This window comes from Papio anubis, chromosome 10 (assembly GCF_008728515.1).
Source record: "Papio anubis isolate 15944 chromosome 10, Panubis1.0, whole genome shotgun sequence".
In the NCBI taxonomy this organism is placed as follows: domain Eukaryota; kingdom Metazoa; phylum Chordata; class Mammalia; order Primates; family Cercopithecidae; genus Papio; species Papio anubis.
In genome coordinates this window covers 103,497,088-103,515,934 of record NC_044985.1, presented here as the reverse complement: position 1 = coordinate 103,515,934, position 18,847 = coordinate 103,497,088, and the positions used below count along the sequence as shown (strand labels likewise).

General features: G+C 43.9%; 1 pseudogene; it reads right to left on the bottom strand.

The window, feature by feature from the left end:
- Positions 1-632: 632 nt before the first annotated feature.
- LOC110740825 lies at positions 633-18,383 on the bottom strand (annotated as a pseudogene).
- Between the last annotated feature and the right edge of the window lie 464 nt (positions 18,384-18,847).

The following is an 18,847-nucleotide window of genomic DNA, read 5'->3' as shown; positions in this document are numbered from 1 at the left end:
AAGGGGCAAGTAAACTCCTTCAATACCGTGTCTGAGAGGCCGCTACACCGTGGAGAGCGAGCCAGTGTCTATGGTAACTAGCCCCCTCTCCAGCTGCGGGTGAATTGCTAGAAACAGAGACATCTTTAGAAGTACGAAATAAGCTAAGAAATGTAGATGTGCTTTGTAAATGATAAAGCAGATAAATGTTTGTCGCCCCTGTTACTTTGGTAAATGTAAATGCAAAAATTCTCAAATGCCCTTCGTGATGAACAAGACGTTCACTCACAGGAGACCTAAAATGAGACCCAGGAACTGCTAACGCTGTCCTCTACCTGCTTAGGTTTCAGTTCTTCCCATGAAAGCCTCAGTTTGCAGGGAGGTTTTTTTTCCCCCCTCTTTGGACGTCCCCAGCTGCCTGAATGTGCTCATTTATAGGGCACTCTGTGACTGAGGGGAGCCAAGGATAAAAGGATAAATGGTATTATCAAGGACACAGATGGAGAAGGAAAGTCCACCAACTTCTATGTGACCAGTAAGAGAGTAGTGGGAATATGCCAATAGCATGGTGGTAAATGGTTTTTGGTGGGTGTTTTGGGAGGCGGGGGCGGAGTTTAATGGATTTTTTTTAACATTTTATAAATACGCTAAAGATTCATGCAGTGCTGCCAGCAGTGGACGTCAGCCTGGGCCACATGGCTGCATACTCCTTTGCAACTGGCCCTGTGATGGCAGAACCTTTCATCGCACCTTTATTGTTTACTACAACCCTGGCGTTATCTTCAAAAAAAGAAACAAGCCATCTTTTCTCTGGGATGACTTCTGTTGTCACATGACCGCTGCTGGATGCACCTTCCTTCTGAGCTTTGGCTTGCCTGACTGACCATGGCCGTCACCATGTTACCCACACCAGCAGAAAGTTCCGCTGTCCCTTGGTCTCGTTCACAGAGATGACATACAGATTTTTCACTTCTGTGTGGTCTGCACACTTGATCACATTTCCTACAAGAAGACCCAGGGAAATCCAGAACTTCACATAGGAGGACCTACCACATCCTCACACTTCAACATCTTCAGAAAGAGCATTGGTAAATATTTAACAATTGCTCTCTGGGAAAAAATGAATGCATACATAGACATACAGCATGTAGATGTTTGATATAAATCTTACCAATATAAAGGATCTATAGCACCCAATTTACAGATAATAACAAATTATACTCTTTATTATAAACTCCATAGAGCCAATAGATTCTCACACAAGGCTTTGTTAATTTTTGCAAAATTCTTGTTTCTGTACTCAGTCGATGGTTGGAATAGATAAATGAGTGTGGTTACAACACGAATATTGGTTGATATTTTCCTTTACATTAATAAGAAAAAAGAAAGTGAGATAATAAAGATGTATATCAGTATTTTCACTTGCTCTTCAATGACATGAATGATTGCTTGCTGAATCAGATGATAATTTCAAATACCAGGAGAATTTCCAAAGCTTTTTTTACTATTCACAATGTAACAGTTATGGACATGACACAATTTTACGTTTAATATGCATTATTCACATCTTCTCCATCACTTTCTTAAGTCTAGGTAATCAATGAAACAATAAGTCAAGCCCTGAATTGTACCATTTGCAGATTTCCAACGTGTAAATGTTCCTGCCAAGGTTGATTCCAAGCTACCATTTTGATGTCATGGACCGCAGAATTGGGAAGAAATGTGCAATAGCACACCGTGATATACTGTTTCCACCATACTGATAAAATGGGTAGAAATAACCTCACGATCATAGAGAATAGTAAAAAGGTAGTAGAATAAATAGGAAGTAATGAGTTTTGAGAATTTATTGCCTTTTTCATGTAATTTACTTTATTGTAAGTTTACACAATTTAATTTTTAAGAATGGCTGTGTTTAACAATTGGCTTGCAAATTTCCTGAAAATTTGACAATCAGCTCTCATGAGCTGGTATGAGCCACTCCAGGACACCACAGGAAAATGCCCAAAACATACCTGTGTGGGCTGGGAATTTTTGAGAGGCTGAGCATTTGAGGCATTCATATACCTGGATTTTAGATTTTAGGGAAGTTGCCTAATTATGAGCCTAAGTTCTTGAAGTGGTGATTAGGATGTGGAGAAGCCCATCTGAGCTCCTGGCCAAGCTCCTGGCCAAGCTTTGAAGGCTCCTCCTAGATGTCATTGTTAATCTTCATGTATGATCTTTCTAGTCCAACTAATTATACCTATTTTGTTTTGTTCTGAATATCACCCATTTGACAAGTAGGTTTACCAAACCTAGCCTTCTCCAAAGCACATCCTGTGCCTGAAGTCTGATAAGCTTAGCTCCACCATGAACCAACCGTCAGCTGATAAATCACAGGAAGATGACTGGCCAGGGGAAGGCTGAAGGATACCTGAATAATTTCATGATAATCATCTGGAAGATACCTGATCTAGGAAGAGGAGGCAAGAAAAGAAAGATTGCTGGACCATGTTTGAATGCAATAGTATGCCTGGTAAGAAGAGGGAGGAGACAGTGAGCAGTCACATGGGTTGGTACCCAGACCCTTAATTTAGGGTTTGGTGAAATCTTGCTACCACTCCTTTGCCCCTATTGCTTAGGGGAAATTCAAACATCAAAATCACCTAAAGTTAGAGGTATCTTATTTGGTGCACTTGAAGGTTGACATGGTTCTCCTGTAAGGTCCAATCACCCTTGGGTCAGAAAAGCGTTGAAGTAGAGGGCTAGTTGCACACACAACTTGGGGAAATCCTCCTGATATTTCCTACAACTTCAAAGAATGATGGACATCTGAACACCCAACAAGAGGGAAAGAAGAATCATGATGAAAAGTCTGCTAAGAGTAGAGCCAGAGAGATCAGGGTTAAAATCTCTGCTTCCCCACTTACTAGCTGTGTGACCTTCAGTGAGCTTCCTTAATGGTAACATGGGAATAATCATTTTACTTGCATTTTAGAGTCATCTGCAGATTACATTTAAAGCCTCTAGCAAATAGTAAATATATAATATATTAGCTTTTAAAAATATATTAGCTTTTAAAAAATATATAATATATTAGCTTTTAAAAAAACCTATAGTTGTTTTTAAAAGCAGAAAAATACAAATTTATTTTCATTTCTGTAGTATATCAGGAAAAATGGCCACAATATTTTGCAGCTTCTCTCATCAAGTGGTAAAATCCATTTATCCAATCCTCAAATATGGGCTTGGCATGTAACTGGTTTTGGCCAGCGGAATATTAGCAAATGTGACACAAGCAAAGACTTGGTAAGTACTTGCACGAGTTATTGAGAATTACTTCCCTTCTTGCTGATGGGAATGCTTTTGCTGTCATGTGACCAGCCCGTTGGATAATGGGAAGCAGGTGGTCATCATCCCAGTTGTCACCACATCAGCTGCCACACATGTGAGTGAGGTCATCCTAAACTATCCAGTACCAGCTTAGCTGACCAGAACAGAAGAACCACCTAGTTGACTCCAAGAATCATGAACAAATAAAATGGTTCTTGTTATAAGCCACTAAATTTGACGGTTGTTTGTTTTGCAGCAACAGCTAACTGATACAGTTCTGACTGCAGCTATATAAAGATACTTATGCATTGAAACAAGATTTAAGGGATACTGAGCTAAAAGCCTCTTGCCCTCAACTGCTCGCAATCATTTAAGTGAGAGAGACAAGACATAGAAAGAGATAATACAGTTCAGCACAGTAGTTGCCAATGGGTTCAGGATGGTATTAATTTTTAAATGTTCTCTTAATATTATGATCAGTTTGTTCTTACAGTTTTTAAACTGAATTAAAAGAAGTGACCTAAGACTGTTAAGCTAGCATCTGCCCGGAGTGGAAGTTACAGGAGACAGAAAGAAGATGTGAAGTTTTCCCATGTGTACCCTCCTGACTCTAAAGGAGAGAGCCAGCTCAGCCAAATCATTTTCATTACCTTGAACAACCCCATATCAAAGTCAGGATGTGTGGATTTACCCAAAGTTATCTACCTTATCATTTCAATTAAACATATGCTTGAGGAATCTAATGAAGAAGGCTTGAGTGATGGCCGTAGAATCAATAAAGTCTTTCTGGACTTATCGATTTAGCATTCTCCATGCAGTAGAATTGATTTATGTCCTCAGATTTATTTTGATAACTCAATGATAACTCCACTATTCCTAAATTAATGTCATCTTTTCCTCAGGCTAAACTTTTTTCTAGACAAGAAAAAAATCTTATATCAAGCCAAACTGATTTTGCTAAGTAATTCCATGGCTAACAGGATGCCATAAATCAAAGAGAACCATGTACTACTATAATTGTAAATCATACTTGTCATGGAAAAGTACAACGGCATTTATTTGTCAGTATTGTGATTGTATCATGCAGGGCCTCTTTCCTGTCGAAATTCACATCTTCCAATACAAACTCTATGATTTAATTGCAATTTAATAAATTCAATAGATTGCTTAAAAACTACATTAATTTCCATCTCGTACAGCTTAAATTCCCAGAACATGCGAGATGGATAGGTCCTAATTTCTAATTAGCACAATCTTATTGAATGAGATAAGCCATCATCTTTGCATGAGACATACTCATCTTGGGCCTACACAAGCAAGACAGTGCCATGTAAATGGGTATATTTGCAAATGCTTTTTGGGAAAAGTATTTTCCAACCATATCTACAAAGCAAAAGGAAAAATGGAGAAATTTTTCAATTAAAAAATATCAGAATGACATAGTCCAATTAATTACCAAGTCTGTGAGTCCACCTCCTACACAACTCTGAAATCTACCCAATTTTCTCTATTGGCCCAGCCACCATCAGGACCAAGAGAGCATCACTGCTTGCTGGATGCTGCAATAGACTCCTTGCTTCTCTTGCTGTCACCACTGCCGCTTTTTCCAATTCATTTTCTACATTGCAGCAAGAGGGCTTGCTTTCAAAAATGCAAATCTTATTATAACATTACTGCCCACTCCTTCCCCTAGCTCTCAGAATAAAGAAAAATAAGCTATCAAAGCCGTCTGCAAGACCCTGCCTGCCTCTCCTAACTCATCTGTCCAGGCCCCTGCACTCTCTGTTCCAGCCAGGCTGGGTTTCTCTCAACACCTCTGACACGCCCCCAGAGTCCCACACACATGCTAGTCTCCCGACCTACAGCACACCTGCACTCTCTCTTTGCCAAGCTAATCCCCACCATCTGATAGCTCTGGGCTCAAACACCACTTGATATGATTTGGCTGTCTCCTCATTCAAATCTCAAATTGTAGCTCCCATAATTCCCATGTGTCATGAAAGGGACCCGGTTGGAGGTATTTGAATCTTGGGGGCAGGTCTTTCTTGTGTTGTTCTCATGATAGTGAATAAGTCTCATGAGATCTGATAGTTTTATAAAGGGGAGTTCCCCCGCACATACTCTCTCTCTTGCCTGCTGCCATGTAAGATGTGACTTTGCTCCTCATTTGCCTTCCACCACGATTGTGAGGGCTCTCCAGTCACGTGGAACTGTGAGTTCATTAAACCTATTTTTCTTTATTAATTAGCCAGTCTCACCAGGTGTGAGTCTCACAGGCTCACGCCTGTAATCCCAGCACTTTGGGAGGCCAAGGAGGGCAGATCACCTGAGGGCGGGAGTTCGAGACCAGCCTGACCAACCTGGAGAAACCCTGTGTCTACTAAAAACACAAAATTAGCCAGGCGTGGTGGCACATGCCTGTAATCCCAGCTACTCAGGAGGCTGAGGCAGGAGAATCGCTTGAACCCAGGAGGCGGAGGTTGCCATGAACTGAGATCACGCAATTGTACTCCAGTACTCCAGCCTGGGCAACAAGAGCAAAACTCCATCTCAAAAAAAAAAAAAAAAAAAAAATTTAGCCAGTCTCGGGTTTGTCTTTATTAGCAATGTGAGAACAGACTAATATACCACTTCTCCCAAAAAGGGTTCCCTGAGCCCCGAGTGGGTTAGACCCTTCCACAACCTGTACTTCTCCTTTACAGTCTTTTGTGCTTCTCTGCTTAGTTTCTGTCTTCCCTGTTAGACTGTAGCGTCCTGAGGATAAGGACAATGTCTGCTTACTCCCCACTCCACTGTCATACTGATGCTTAGCCCATGTTTGATTACTTCTTGACTGAGATGGGGCAGGCAAGTGGGGACAGGGACCAAAAGAGCAGGAGCATTCACTGGGACAGGGCTGATGTAAATCCAAGTACACACCAAAGGGCCCATGGGGGAAGGCGGGCCAGCAGTGTGCAAACGGCAGGTGCTGCTGTGACCGAATGTTGACCCACCTTCTTAATTAATGGACCTTTTCATTTTCAAAGAACTTCAAACCAACAGAAAAGCTGCAAAAATAATGTAACCAAACCACCATATATCCTTCACCCAGATTCACACGTTCAAATTTTACCAACTTCATTTGTGTATTTAAACCTCTTAAACAGTTATCAATTGGAGACAGCTAAAAAACTTAGTCTGGCCAACTAGGCGAAACCTTGTCTCTGCAGTTTTCCAGAGGTGGCAAATTATTAAAACCCAGTAAAACCCCAAAACCAGGAAAGTTTCAGGTAAAGTAAAATTCCTAGATTTTCTCTGAGCAAATGCAAACCACCTCTAAGCACAATTCCAGGATCAATCTGGCCTCTAAAAATCCTCCAGAGGCAACCCCCTTGGGCTTATAAAACTTTAAATCAGATCAAATCCATCTTTAATGCATTGCTAGGTAGGTCAATAGCCAAGCACAAGCTCATTCCCAAATATAGGTGCCACCTCTCCCGACTGGACCAAAGTGAGATACAGAAACAGAGTTAATAAGGGCAGGGACAGGGGCTGGTCACAGAACAAGCACAGCCAGGGGACATTCAGTAAATTAAATGGCCCATGGGAGGCAGTTCATACTCGAAAGAGCAATTTAAACTATTTATGATCGTTGATGGGCCCTGAATTAGTTATAACTTCCTAAAGAAAAAAATCTTGAAATTATCACAAAGCCAGCACTGAATATGGCCACACAATGCTCACTGGAGGTCAGGAAGGAGAATGAGCTATTAGTCTGTATTAAGGAGCGAACACCACGGTAATGGCGAACTAGTGTGTAATACAAATGCGGGCGGCCCGACCTTGACTGCCGTTCAGTGCTGGGCACTCCATCTCAAAAGGAAATAGACGAGGCCACAGGAGGGCCACAGGGTGATTAGCGCATCGGTGAGGGCTCAGAACCTCTCAATGAGGAAAGGTTTAATTATACAGGCAGCTAATTAGGAAGAAGAAAGGAGAAAATGGACAGAGATGTGTACATGAAAAGATGAGGATTCGTGGGTGACTAAATGAGGCCCCAAAGGTTCTAAATGAGACTTTCACAAAACACATCCATGAGGTTGCTTTTGAAAGAAAATTTTCAGTGGATCAACAAATTCTTTGGAGGAAATAAAGGGCTGGGCTCCACAGAGCAGTTCTAAATATCTAAATAAATATGTGCCTGTTTGGAATTGACCAGACACTTTAACCAGTTATGAACTGTGTCTTATCCAGGAAACTGGATAGAATAGAGTCGTGAATTCGGTTGTTTGTGATTGTTGGAAAAGACTGCCATAGCTACAAAGAAATGACGGGATACTCAGACGAGGGTCAGCAAACTACGGCCCTCAGGCCACTTCCAGCCTGTTGTCTGTTTTTATACTGTCAGCAAGTTAAGAATGATTTTTCATTTTAAAGTGGTTGAAAAAACTCAAAAGGAGAGTACTATTTCATGACACATTAAAATTATATTCATGTTCATGAAAATTTTTTGGAACACAGTCATACCGTTTTGCTTTCACACCATGACAGCAGAACTGAGGAGCTGCGACAGAGACTATATTGAGCCACAAGTCTAAAATATTTACTTTCTAGGCAGGGCACGGTGAGTCACGCCTCTAATCCCAGCACTTTGGGAGGCTGAGGTGGGCGGATCACCTGAGGTCAGGAGTTCGAGACCAGCCTGGCCAACATGGAGAAACCCCGTCTCTATTAAAAATACAAAGATTGGCCAGGAGTGCTGGTGCACGCCTGTAGTCCCAACTACTTGGGAGGTTGAGGCAGAAGGATTGCTTGGGAGGTGGAGGTTACAGTGAGCCGAGATTGCACCACTGCACTCAAGCCTGGGCAACAAAACCAGACTCTGTCTCTAAATAAATTGAGTGATTAATTTAATCAAATATTTACTTTCTGGTCCTTTTCAGAGAAAAAATCTGCCCACCTCCACTCTAAGGTGTTATGTGTTAAATATTCCCACGGTGGCCAGGGCCCCACGCAATCAGCAAGTGCTACCGTTCCCATGCCTGGTATCAGGGGACCGTGTAAACCTATGGCTAGGGTCCCCCGCCTGGGCCCCAGGGTGGAGATGCTCAAAGGAATGCCAGTAAAGCAACCGGAGGAAGCTGCTGCACCAGCAAAGAGGGCCACATACCACAGCAGATCCCAGTCGGGGTCGTCCAGAGGCCTGCTGGCCTCCTAGAGAGGCTCCCTAGCAACCTGGAGCCAGCCTGCTCGGAACCTTTGACTCCACAGAAGCATTTGGTGAGTGCTCAAGGGCTTTTTGTGCACCAGAGCCAGTAAAATGCCATGTTTGCCAGCCTGTGAAATGCCCAGGGATATCAGATACGTCTCAATTTTTCAGAAAGTTTTTTGGAAAAAATAAAAACTAAGCTATAAGGGAAATATTTTATTTTATTCCTATAAATATAGTACACTGCATTGTGACTCGGCTAAAAATATATATGTGGGGTTTAAAAAAAAAAAAAAAGTCTATTATCCCTAAAAACAAGAATAAAATCATTAAGCTAAAAAGAAATATCTTGGTATTTATGAATATGAGTTGCAGTGAAAAAACACTTAAATTCATAACTTAGTGGAATTATTCAAATTCTATATTCATCTGTGTGGTCTCTAGTTTTCATTTTTGTTTTGTTTTTTGGTAAGAGGATGAAAAGCGCTCGCCTTTGCAGAAATGTATGTTGCCATCCTCTGCCACTAGGGGGCAGCATGCCCCATTATTTTACCTCTGTCTCAGCCTTCCAGCTGTCCCTGATAGCAACGTGTTTAAGACTGACAAGAAAACTCGTGTATATAATAAGCAATTAGACATTGTATAATGCCATATATTTGATGGATATGTTATGTGTATAGTATTATACAATATGCAATATATCTCATGTTGTAACATATACATTATTCATATATAAAGTATAAAATTTTATTTTGCATATATAATACATCATTTGGGAAAAGTGGGGAATGTATCCTATACACCAGTAAACACAGCAAGCCTCACTGGAGCACAAAAAAATCCAGTCAGAGTTCACCTGCTTCTATTAAAAGAATGAGGGCAGCTGTATTTGATGTTAAAGAAGGGATTAGGCCTATCAAGGTCTTCCCAGCAGAAAGTTCCAGAAGGTATGGATCACCTAGAAGGCTGCATGGTCACTGACCAGCTTGTGGAAGGAGAGGGAGGACGGGAGTCATGGGATGTACAGACTCAGTAGCCAAGGAATCTCAGAGATGCCCAATCTAACTCAGAAGCCAAGAGGCCAAGGGACAACAAAACCAAGAGGCCAGAGCACCACAAGGACACAGGGAGCCCTGGAGCCTGAGGGAGAGTCCAGAGCTGCAGGCAAAGCCGGGTCAAGAGTCCAGGCTTAGAAACAGCCTCAAACCAGCACTCCAAATAGCTCAGCGAGTCACATAGTCAGAATCTCAAAAATGTGACTTTAAGTTCATTTCCAAAATAAGACAAGGAGTGGCAGAAGGGAGATTCAAATTCCAACCTGTTCAGACATTCTGAAACGTAAAACCCTGAATGTTTGGGGGCAATTAATCCAGAAAACATCTCAGTCCGCTTCTAACATCTGCCTCTGGAGCAAGGATGGAAAGCACTGGAAATGAAGGGCTTTCCTGGATCTGGGAATCTGGGTGCGCAGGCCAGTTCCCAACATTCATGTGAACATCCCTTTTCTGCAGTCAGGACTAAAGCTGCCTTCTGCATGATCCACGTACATGAGATCCGCACACATGAAATGTCTTTGTGCTGCTTCTCAGCATACATCATACTTTTCCCATGAAACATTTCATTTAAGACCAAAAAAAAAAGACCTATGAGATAGGTATTAATATCATACCCACTGTACAGATGAAGAAACAGACACAGAGAGCTTAAGCAACTTGCCCGAGCTCACAATAGTGAGTGACGGTGCCGGGACTTAAAACAGAAAACTCTTTGTATTAGTCCTTTTCATACTGCTATAAAGAACTTCCAGAGAATGAGTAATTTACAAAGGAAAGAGGTTTAATTGACTCACCGCGCAGCATGGCTGGGGAGGCCTCTGGAAATTTACAATCATCGCAGAAGGCGAAGGGGAAGCAAGACACCTTCTTCACAAGGTGGCAAGAAGGAGAAGTGCCAAATGAAGGAGGAAGAGCCCCTGACGAAACCACCAGATCTCGTGAGAACTCACTCACTGTCACGAGAACAGCATGGGGAAAACCACTCCATGGTTCAATTACCTCCACCTGGTCTCTCTCTTGACGTGTGAGGGTGACGGGGATTACAATTCAAGATGAGATTTGGGTGGGGACACAAAGCCTAACTGTATCACTCTTCTTGCTTCAAAATTGCCTGTTCTTTCTGCTACATTTGCTGCCTCCAAAAAAAAGTATTTCTCTGAGCCAGGAAGTGTATAAAAAGGCAAGCTTCAATGAGCACAATAGATTGGTACACATCAGAGGCACTCGAACCAGAGCGACTCCATCTTGAACAGTGGCTGGGTGAAATGAGGCTGAGACCTGCTGGGCTGCATTCCCGAGAGGTTAGGTATTCTTAGTCACAGGACGAGATAGGAGGTTGGGCCCGATATGGTGGCTCATGCCTGTAATCCCAGCACTTGGGGAGGCCAAGGTGGGCGGATCACGAGGTCAGGTGATCAAGACCATTCTGGCTAACACGGTGAAACCCCGTCTCTACTAAAAGTACCAAAAATTAGCCAGGCATTGTGGCGGGTGCCTGTAGTCCCAGCTACTAGGGAGGCTGAAGCAGGAGAATGGCGTGAATCCAGGAGACAGAGCTTGCAGTGAGCCAAGATCGCACCACTACACTCCAGTCTGGACAACAGTGCAAGACTCCATCTCAAAAAAAAAAAAAAAAGAGGAGGTTGGCAGGACCATTATCACAAGACACAGGTCACAAAAACCCTACTGATAAAACAGGATGCAGTAAAGAAGCCAGACAAAACTTGCCAAAATCAAGATGGTGACAAAAGTGGCCTCTGGTCATCATCACTGCTCATTGTACACCAATTATAATGCATTAGCATGCTAAAAGACACTCCCACAAGCAGCATGACAGTTTATAAATGCCATGGCAAACTCTGGAAGTTACCCTATATGATCTAAAAGGAAAGGAATCCTTAGTGCTAGGAAATCCCTCCCCCACCCACCAACCCCCTGCCTTTCCCAGAAAATTCAGGAATAATCAGCCCCTTGTTTAGCATATGATCAAGAAGTAACCACAAAAATAGCCAGCCAGCAGCCCTCAGGTCTGCTTTGTCTATGGAGTAGCCATTCTTTTATTCTTTTACTTTCTTGTAAACTTGCTTTCACTTTACTCTGTGCATTCACCTCAAATTCTTTCTTGTGTGAGATCCAAGATCCTTCTCTTGGGGTCTGGATTGGGACCCCTTTCTGGTAACATATACATTAAAAAGAAAAAAAACAAACAGGCAAACATAATAGAATTTTTCCAAAGGCTAATGGGTAGCCAGAGACCATGAGAGAAAAAGAACAGGAATTAGGGAAGAAAGAAGGAAAGGATTCGAATCACAAGACAGGAAGATGGGGACTAACCTCAGAAGTATATTTTCAAAGCAAGCGTAAGACGTGCCAGCTGGCCAGCGCAGTGGCTCACGCCTGTAATCCCAGCACTTTGGGAGGCCAAGGCAGGTGGATCACAAGGTCAGGAGTTCGAGACCAGCTTGGCCAATATGGTGAAACCCCATCTCTGCTAAAAATACAAAAATTAGCCGGGCGTGGTGGTGCTCGCCTATAGCCCCAGCTACTCAGGAGGCTGAGGCAGAAGAATCACTTGAACCCAGGAGGCAGAGGTTGCAGTGAGCCCGGACAACAGAATAAGACTCCATCTCAAAAAAAAAAAAAAAAAAAAAAAAACCAAAAAAAAAAGTGCCTGCTGCATTTGGTGGCTTAAAGTGCTTAAAGTTCCGAGGGAGTCTTTGGCGGAATAGTGGAATCAGGAAAGGTGCCTGGTATGTAAAAGGAGCTGAATCAACAGCAGTAGAAGGAATGCATGAAAGAGGCAGATTTCTGCCCGGTCTAATAGCAAAGGACAGCAGTGGAAGCAGGGGCACTCCAGGGACTGAGCAGAAACAAAGCCTCTAACAGCAACTGCACAAAGCCGCATTCTTTGCCTAATTACTTAAGCCTGAGTGTGTTCACCTGCAAGTTTCCTGCTGGTCAGAGGAAGCAGTTTTGTTTCTGTTGTTGATGTCTTGGTTGAGAGAGGGGCTCCCGGTGATTCTAAAAGATAGACAGGGCAGGACAACAGGGAGCAGGGAATGTGGCACACCGGATGCCACGATTCCACACACCACAAGTGGTTCTATTTCAGCCCAGAAATGATGAGACCAGCCTGGGATTTGCTACTTTTCCCATTCCTCCTGCTATGTTCTTTGCTTTAATGAGAGAGAAAAAGGGAGAGAAGGAGAGAGAGATATAAAGAGAGAGAGAGAGTGAATATATATCTCTAACAGTAAGAAAATAGCCATGTATCCATCCAACAGGAAGGCAGGTAAAGAAAGGGGGAAGGCCGGGCATGGTGGCTCACACTTGTAATCCCACCACTTTGGGAGACTGAGGCAGGCAGATTGCCTGAGGTCAGGAGTTTGAGACCAGTCTGGCCAACGTGGCAAAAGTCTGTCTCTACTAAAAATACAAAAAAAAAAAAAAAATCAGCTGTGCATGGTGGCGCGCAGCCTGTAATCCCAGAAGCATCTGGAGGCTGAGGCAGGAGAATTGTTTGAACCAGGGAGGTAGAGTTGCAGTGACAGATCACACTACTACCGCACTCCCCAGCCCAAGGTTACAGTGAGACTCACTTTTGGAAAGAGAAAGAAAAGAAAGAAAGAGAGAGAGAGAGAGGAAGGAAGGAAGGAAGTCAGGAAGTAAAGGAAGGAAGGAAGGAAGGAAGGAAGGAAGGAAGGAAGGAAGGAAGGGAAGGAACATGTGGGAATTATGGGAGCTACAAGATAAGACTTGCGTGGGGACACAGAGTCAAAACAAAACAAAGGACCATTTTTACCTTTTAAAATTGTTGTTGTAACTTGCATGTAAAATTTTGTTCTTTTTATTAAACTTATTCAAGGTGAGCCTCCTTAGACTCTTAGTGTGGTAGGATTGGGGTGACTGCTACACTAATACCAGTTACGGATCCAAGTTTCATTTCAGCTCAAAATGTGAAAGTCAAGTAGCATCAGCCTGCCAAGCATGACATAATACTGCCAGGATAAATCTTTTCACAGAAACTACTTGACTTTATTCAGTATTTAGTAGTGAAAGATATTCATGCTTTAATGGTAATACATTTCTGGTTTAATATAAATTAAGGATGTTTTTCAGTTGTGCACAAATGCTGGTGGCTTAGTTTTGACAATTGTTTACGTATGTCATGTTAAGCTTAGGTTTAAAAAAGTAAAGCCAGTAAACTAGGTCTTTGTTATTTGCTTTAAAAAAAAAAAAAAGAAAAGAAATGTGAATGTGTTTGGTGCATTAAAAACAAACAAACAAAGAAACAGTCCAGACTTCTCGTTCCACACACGTTTCTAAGCTGCAAGGACGTGGGTCTGACACCACTACTGGTCATCTTATCTGCCGCTCAAAGGCAGCACTTCAAGGACAAAGGCAGAAAGAAGAGCTGGAAAGGCAACAAACTCCCAAAGATAAAATGTATGTTCTTGGATACAAACATGTCTGAAGTGAGTCCATTCTTGGGCTTCCCAATCACACGAGTATTTGTTGTTCTGTCAGGCTTGGATTTCGTTTCTACAACATGCTCACCTCTTTTCCCCAGTGGTTCTTGCTTCCCACATCAGCCTCTGCCAACGCCATGGCTTACTCTCCTCCCATCTCTACATATTTAACCCTGAAATCTTTAAAGTCTCCACTCCAATGCCACGACCTCCCACATGAAGTCGTTCCTTACCTCTCCTGTGCCAACTCACGTGTCCCACCTGGACAGCCCCCTGACACTTTATCTGTACTTTTCTCTGTCTGTATCAGGATGACATTAAGTCTCAGGGCACAGAAAACTACAGCAGCTTAGATAAATAGGGATTTGTTTTTCTCACATAAGAGGTTGTCTCATGGAAGGCAGCTGCCAGCTTTGCTTTGGGGGCCTGACAATGTCAGGGACAGCATCTCCACAGTGGCCTTTATCTGGTACAGTCCCCAGATGGACTTGGAAGACCCAGTTCCTATCCCCTTCCTTCCTGCATGTAGTTCTCAGAATAACTTTAGAATGTGCTGGAATGCAACATCCTGAGATAGGACTGCCTGAAAGAGCTCGGCTCTTTTCCTGTTCCTCCTTGGGTATGTAAGATCTTGAGTTAGAGGGAACTGTTCAGGACAGCCCACACTTTGTTCCTCTCTTCCCTGGAAGCAGGATGTCCTTCCAAGCTTGGCTCAGTGAGTCATGGAACCCCTGAGGCTTTTAACTGGAAATGAGCTATCTTTTAGGGGCCCTCAGCTGCCATGAAAGTGGGGCACAAGCAGTGGAAACTCCATCCACACTGGGCAGCTTTCTCGAACACATTCACACTCCTTAGGGGACTGACTCACAATAGATCCCAGTCTCCTTTGTCCCTTGCTGACTGTCAGTGAGTAATAAATCCATTTCCTGTAACTAGCTGTATGTGAATATGTTCTATCTCACAGGACTCAGGCAATTGGTAAAACTACAGCCTGCAATGCAATGGGCAGAAGTGTTCAGACTTCTAGTCATGGTGGTTGGCATAGTGATGGTCTTTGCTGTCCTCCAAGCACTGGGGGTCCTCTCTTGTGATTGGTTATTGGTGAACCCGTTTCTCAGCCTCATGGCTGCAAGACAGCTGCCACATATCCAGGCATCATATTTGCTTTCCAGGTAAGAATAAAGGAGAAGTAGGAGGACCAGTTGCTTACTCCTCTTTTATCCAGAGAACAAAGGTTTTCCTGGAACCCACTAGCAGACTTCCGCTTAGAATTCATGACCCCAAACCACATCATCACTGACTAGTTACAACGGAGGGTGGGAAATGAGGATTTAAGTCCCCTAGAGTAAACAAAGAAAACAAGAAGGAGATTGGGAATGGCTATTAAGTCAGCCTAAGAATAGTCACTGCCCTGCTTGCTCAAGACCCTGGTCACAGTTGTATCTTTCATTACAGTTTTTTGCATGCTAAAATCTAAGCTCCCTCTGGGAAGGGGCCGAGTTCTCAATCACTACACCCTTCAAAGAGCCTAGCACATGAGACTTTGATGAATCTATGCCTGGTGACTGTGGCACTGCTACTTGCTCAGGTTCGTGGGGCCTCCTGGCAGGCTGAGCAGATTGTGGCTGCAGTGGGGTAATTAAATGTGCATCCTTCTTTGATCTCTAAGCTCTCCTGTTTGAAATTCATCTGAATGGAATGGAAAGATACTGGGGACGTGGACTCCCCTGCCTTGTCTAATCATCCAGAAAGGGTTAAACCATTTCTATTTCGGGTCTCTTGTGATCAAGAAAGTTCTGCTGGCAGGAGTGCCTATTTGGTGCCTTAAAGGCAAGCAATTGTGGGAATTAAGAATTAGCTCTCACCCTGACTATTCTCTAGACATAGTTAGAATAAAAGCAGCAGTGACATTGCCAATGACCCAGATGTTGGAGAACCTTGTATTAAGCCACAGAGGCCCTTGCCTCCAAATCCTATAATATTGCATTAACACAGGCTCAACCTGCAGAATTGGATTTACATCCAGCCCTCGAATGCTCACCCTACTCCAGCCCCTTCCCCACACCTAATCTCATTTTGTCCTCAGAGTGCTGAAAATAATGGTAATGTAGTTGCCGTGGAAAGTGACTGTGTGAGCATATTTTACATTAGAAAGGCTCTTAATAAAGTAAAAGTGCTTTAAATGCAGGAGTCTCTCCCTTTACATCCCTTCTGCCTGGATAATAAATGATTTGTTACAGTTTCAAACTTCCGTGGCCTGCTGGGTCCAGGGGCTGGAGACAACCAAGCAGCCCTGTCCTGGGCACAAGGTACTCATGTGTGCTGGGATGTTGGGTCCAGACCTACATGAAACACAGGACAGGGAACGAGTCAAGACAGAGACAGCTTTATGGCCAGAGGCTCTCCTCCACTTTTACTCATACATGTCAACAAAGTAATAATAATAATAGCAGTTACCATTTGTTGAGTACTTAGGTGAAGAGCATTGCACACATTGTCTCATTCAATTTCTTCAACCTACCTAGAGGCTGGGCGCTAACATTGTCCCCATTTTACAGATGAGGAAATTGAGGCCTGAAGAGGTCAAGTCACTTCCAGGATCACACAGATAGTGGGTGGGAGAGCTGGGACTCATGCCCATGAAAAGCCCCATGCTGCCTACTCTACCTCCATGTTGGAGTAGGGCAGTGGTTCTCAGCCAGGGGTGGTGGGATACAACCACCTGGCAAGTTTTAGGGACCCCACTCAGACCAATTAAATCTTAACCTCTGGATACGGGGCCAGGGCATGCCGAGGCTTTAAGCTCTCGGCTGCATGCTGCTGCTGTGGTCTGAATCCTTGTGTCCCTCAAAATTCCTATGTTGAAACCTAATCCCCAGTGTGATGGTTTTACAAGGTGGGACCTTTGGAAGGTGATTAGGTCATGAGGGCAGAGCCTTCCTGAACGGAATTAGTACCGTCATGAAAGAGGTTCCAGAGAGCTCCTCCACCCCTTGTACCACGTGAGGACACCGCAAGAAGGCACCACCTATGATCCAGAAGGTGAGTCCTCACCAGATACAAATCTGCCTTGATCTTGACTTCCCAGGCTTCAGAACTGTGAGAAATCAATTCCTGCGGTTTATAAGCTACCAAGTCAACGGTATTTTGTTATAGCAGCCCTAAGGGACAAAGGCATCCAGGTACAGTGGAAAAGGCACCTTCCCTGGAGTCAGGCCTCTGGAGTGGCGTGCTGGCTCTGAGCCTCACTAGCTGCCCTGCCCACTTCCCAAGGTGTTTGCAAACACCCTGTGTGAACACTAAAGGGTTCAGTGATATATGACAACACAGACAGGCCAGGGTCCCGGGCAACAAGGCCCAAAACCAGCTCTGAGAAGTACACCCAGAAGCCATGATTCTGTGATTCATCCCTTCACCATTGATTTTCTCTATTCATTCAATAAGCATTCACTAAGCATTTTTTGGGGGGAGGGGGGTGGAGTTTTGCTCTTGTTGCCCAGGCTGGAGTGCAATGGCACGATCTTGGCTCACAGCAACCTCCGCTTCCCAGGTTCAAGCGATTCTCCTGCCTCAGCCTCCCTAGTACCTGGGATTACAGGCATGTGCCACCACACCTGGCTAATTTTGTATTTTTAGTAGAGACGGGGTTTCTCCATGTCGGTCAGGCTGGTCTCGAACTCCTAACCTCAGGTAATCTGCCCGCCTCGGCCTCCCAAAGGGCTGGGATTACAGGCGTGAGCCACCACACCCAGCCACACTAAGCACTTATTCTGTCCAAGGCTTTCAGCTGCAAAGGGAGGAAGACAGAATTCCTTCCATCCACAGGAATCATCTTGCCGTTCCCTGCCCTCAATCTATTTATGATCTGAGGAGAGCAGCTGGCATAAGATAAAGCACAACATCCACATGTACATCAAGTGCCAGATGAGTGGCACAGCGAGGAGGGCTTTAAGGGTTCTCACAGGGAGTGATCTCCAAAGTCAAGGAGCCTCATAGGAGGGGAGGGTTAGGGCAGGGCTTTGGAATGCCAGCATAGCCTTCCTGCTGGGCAGTAGAGCCTACATGTTCCCGCTGGTCCAGGGAAACCCTTCCCATCCTAGGTCAGTTCTGGCCCGAGCAGGACTTCTGGTAGCCGGTCCTGGAGTCTGCAACTCGTTGCCCACCATGGCAGGAGGGCAGGATGGCGGAGAGAAAGAGCAAATCAGGTTCTCTTTGGCAGTGGGGTGACAGCAGGACAGCAGGCATCTCCTGCCCCATTAGAACACCTCAGCAGACTTGAAGATGGGTTTTCTCAGCTGATAAACCAAGGCAACAGTACCTTCGCATAGCGCCAATGGGAAGATCAACCATTACAATGACCGTCAGCTCCACCACCATTGATGGAGCCCTCTCCAAGGGCCAAACACAGTGCTCACCACGTCATTCACTTTAGGATCTCAGGGAATCCCCCCAACAATCATGGGAAGGGCACCGTTATTATACCCTGTTATCCAGAGAAGGAAACCTATTCTCAGAGAGGTTAAGCAATTTTCTCAAGGTCACATAACGAATCAATAACACAGCTGACTCAAACTCAGATCTGTCTGATTCTAAAGCCCACCCCCATACCATGACACATCATACAACAGGAGTTTGTAACCTGGAGTCCATGGATAGGATTTAGGTGTCTTTGATCTTAGATGGGGAAACAATAATACCAGAATTACATCTCTGTTCAGTGGCATACGGCGGTGAGGGAGGGAAGCAATGGGAACCTTTGGCCCCTGCAGGGATGTATTTTGTCACTGACAATCTTTTTTTTTTTTTTTTTTTGGTGGTTTTTTTTTTTTTTTCGCCCTGGG